Source organism: Dreissena polymorpha, chromosome 3 (assembly GCF_020536995.1).
Source record: "Dreissena polymorpha isolate Duluth1 chromosome 3, UMN_Dpol_1.0, whole genome shotgun sequence".
Taxonomy (NCBI): Eukaryota; Metazoa; Mollusca; class Bivalvia; order Myida; family Dreissenidae; genus Dreissena; species Dreissena polymorpha.
The window spans coordinates 62694721-62698883 of record NC_068357.1 but is presented as its reverse complement, the minus strand read 5'-3'; positions in this window follow the sequence as shown (position 1 = coordinate 62698883).

The window sequence follows — 4163 nt, the reverse complement described above, 5'->3', positions numbered from 1 at the left end:
TAACTTTGAAGAATTCATAATATGTTATGTGACACAATATGGCCTTCCATGAAAAAAAATTTAGGGGTGGAGGGGGGCTGTCGATTTTATGCTTCTTATAGGGCTTTTGAAAGCTTTCATTTTCAGGTATTGTTGCTTGAACCCTTTACCACTTATATAGTACATATTTTGACGCATTTGTAGTCCCTTAGAAAGTTATATTTAGTTTAAGACCTTTCTTACAAGATTAAAGTTTTAAAGGCTTCGTTTGCAAACCTTAGATACTGATAAGCAGCAAACAGCATTAAACCTGAGCAGACTAGAGTTACTTGCAGGCTGTTCTGGTTTTTTATGCTCTTTGCACCTGGAAAGGCTTAAAACTTTTGTCAATGATCAAGCTATTTATGAAGATAAAATCTCATCTGTGCTCACAAAGTCTATTCTGTGCATTTGATTATTTCAGAACAAAATCTAAAAGAACCAATTGTATAAGTACATTGTATTATAGTTTATAGAAGTAAATCTCACAATTTTTCACATGTCAGAGGTCCAGGGAAGATGCATCTAAAATCTAAATATGCATATTTTAAAAAAAATTTGAGTAATCAAAATCGTGAAAAATTCACCATTGCATTGAGAGCTATTAATAGGCGAACCAAGATCGCCTAAGTTCTGCATAAGACATTCACATTTCCAAACACACAAGAAAATAATGTTGAAAACACAGTCACTGACAATTGCACCTGTGTAAACTATGAACATCAATGCTGTCATCAATTAATGCTTTGAAATCATCAAATTGTTCGCATCTGTATCTGTCTCATAGAAAAATATTTTTCTAAGTGAATTTTAAGGATCTGAGGATTGTGTAAGACAAAGGTGGTTAGTTAAAATATATGAATCAACACATGAACCTAGTGTGAAATGTGTTAAGAAAATCAAGACTGTTTCTATATTGGATTATAAATAAATTTCAGATTTAGTGGAAAAAATCAACATGTATTAAATAATTCCATGTGTTATGATTCATTTTTATAAATACATGTATATATCTTCAGATCAGCTTTCTAAGTGAACTACAAGAGTACTGAAACTTTCAAAATTCATTAAAAATTCAGGGCAGGTGTGGTATTACATGTAGTAATAGGGTAATAAATAGAGCAATATACAATTCTTCTGAGAAAAATAAAGGTGTTTGTATTTTACGAATGAATTCAACATTTTATGAATACACACCTAGACTGAATCAATTATCTTAAGCTCTGTACAGACTCCTTTGTATCTGGTTTCTTACTATTTCAGAATTAAATCACACCCTTATTCATAGAGCCCATGTTGTATATGTTATAATAATGACAGTCAATGCTCTGTGTACCATTACGGGAATGCATGTTTTGTTATTTCAGCACAAAATCTCGGCATTGCTCACAGAGTCCATGCTGTTTGTTTGATAGCTCAGGATGAAACAGTAGCCTGTGTTCTGGACTTGATGTTATCTCAGATGGAGTTTGTGACTTTGACCAATGTTTTGCGCATACCTTGTTTTTACTTTACACACTTCTTTCACATGTATTCTTTTTTTGTGTTAGACTTTCAAAATCAGGTATTGAAATCCTGCTGTGAGTGTTCAGTGTATGAGTGTGTTGACTCACTGAAAACATTTTCTATGCATGTTTGACATTGTCATGCATACTTTTTGTCATTTAAGAACCATATCAACATTTGTAAAATGAATTTGTTTCTTAGAATTAATATGTCTGTTTTTGCTACTTATACTTAAATTTTCATGGGTTTCCCTATCTTGTTTTTAAAGTATTTATTTTCCTGCAATATACACATGTTCTTTCTATATCATCATATAAATTGCAATGACAATTAATTGTGCAAATTTTGTAGAGATTAAATACTTTTGTATTATAAGCCGCATATTGGCATAAACCAATACAATACAACAACATTCCATTCTTTTACATTAATATGTATTGATACTCAATGTCTAATTGATCTGAACAACAGTTGTATGTACAATTGATACTCTCCGGTTTAATAAAAGCAATTAATGTCAGAAAGACTTGTGTTTTTTATGGTTTTAAAACAATCCATTGGAAGATTGTCATCATTCATTAACAATCTTAAAAGCCAATATAAAAGTTGGGGCAATCTTGTCATCAGCAGTAACTCAAGTTTTGCACAATTTGCGTCTTATCAGAAAACTACCTACAAAATAACAATCATTTGTTGCTTCGTACCGTATCAACATTTGTTATAGTTAATTTTATTGGGAATAAATTGAAATATTTGTGTCGATTAGTGTGCCAATATGTGATGACAAGTGTTTGCAAGACATCAAGGAAATATTACTGTTTGCTGCTTATCACTACATGTATATTTAGAAATTGCTTATCTTTGCTGACCTTTATGAAGCAAAATACACTGACATTTGATGCTCCTCTTTGTAACCAACCTCTATTTCCTTGACTTCAGAAAAAATTACACCTTTTCAGTTTTAACAGTACATTCAAGGGAACAAACTCTTAATGTCTTCAATCACTTTAGCATGCATCATTTACCTCCCTGTTACATACTACACTTTATACTCTCATTCAAGTCTCTGATGAAGTAGCTGCTTCAGTTTGGATAAGTAGATCTGAAACTGGTTATTTAAAATGTAAGTCGTAAAATACAGAAATGGTAGATTATAAGCAAACCTTTGTAGACCAGCAATTCTATGATAAGTTTAAACAGTTAATGTCATGTATTTATAATTTTACATTTAGTTTTTATCATAGTTTAATTATATATGATCATTTTTTCATGTGTATAATTGAATGGATATGCTTTTTAGCTCACCTGAGCACAACATGATCATGGTGAGCTTTTGTGATCGCCTTTTGTCCGTCATGCGTTGTCCGTTGTGCGGCGTCAACATTTGCCTTGTTAACTCTCTAGAGGCCACATTTATTGTCCAATCTTCATGAAATTTGGTCAGAAGATTGGTCTCAATGATATCTTGGATGAGTTTGAAAATTGTTACGTTTGCTTGAAAAACATGGCTGCCAAGGAGCGGGGCATTTTTCCTTATATGGCAATAGTAAAATCTTGTTAACACTCTAGAGGCCACATTTATAGTCCGATCTTCATGATACTCTCAGTCAGAAGATTCATCCCAATAATATATTGGACGAGTTCAAAAATGATGCCGGTTGGTTGAAAAACATGGCCACCGCGGGGGCGGGGCATTTTTCCCTATATAGCTATAGTAAAACCTTGTTAACACTCTAGAGGCACATTTATTTTCCGATCATCATGAAACTTTGTCAGAATATTTGTCCCAATGATATCTTGGATGAGTTCGAAAATTGTTTTGGTTGCTTTAAAAACATGGCCACCAGGGGCGGGGCATTTTTCATTATATGGCTATAGTAAAACCTTGTTAACACTCTAGAGGCCACATTTATTGTCAAATTTTCATGAAATTTGGTCAGAAGATTGGTCTCAATGATATCTAAAATGGATGAGTTCGAAAATAATTATGTTTGCTTGAAAAACATAGCTTCCAAGGGGCGGGGCATTTTTCCTTATATGGCTTTAGTAAAATCTTGCTAACACTCTAGAGGCCACATTTACTGTCTGATCTTCATGAAACTTGGTCAGAAGATTTATCCCGATAATATCTTGGACGAGTTCAAAAATGATACACGTTGGTTGTAAAAAATGGCTGCCAGGGGGTGGGTCATTTTTCCTTATATGGCTATAGTAAAACCCTGTTAACGCTCTAGAGGCCACATTTATTTTCCGATCTTCATGAAACTTGGTCTGAAGATTTGTCCCAATAATATCTTGTTATCTCAGGTGAGCGACTTTCGGCCTTTCAGGCCCTTTTGTTATTCAAGTTGCCAAAGTATTAGCACATAAATGTTCCTTTCTACCAAAATGTCAGAAATGGCCATCAGTGCTGACCTTTGTTAATATTTTCACATTATATGCATAATATATGTCTGACGGCTTTCAAACCACTAAATCAATGCTCTTGGAACTTACAGAAATTTTACTTCAGGTCCACTGCCAAACATTCTCAGTGCCTGTGGTTGCAGTGTATAACAATGTTGTTACCAGTCAAGTCATTGAGGCTTTCAAGGTCATCTTGTTTCCCATTGAATTTTAAGTGGAATGTGTGGTCACTG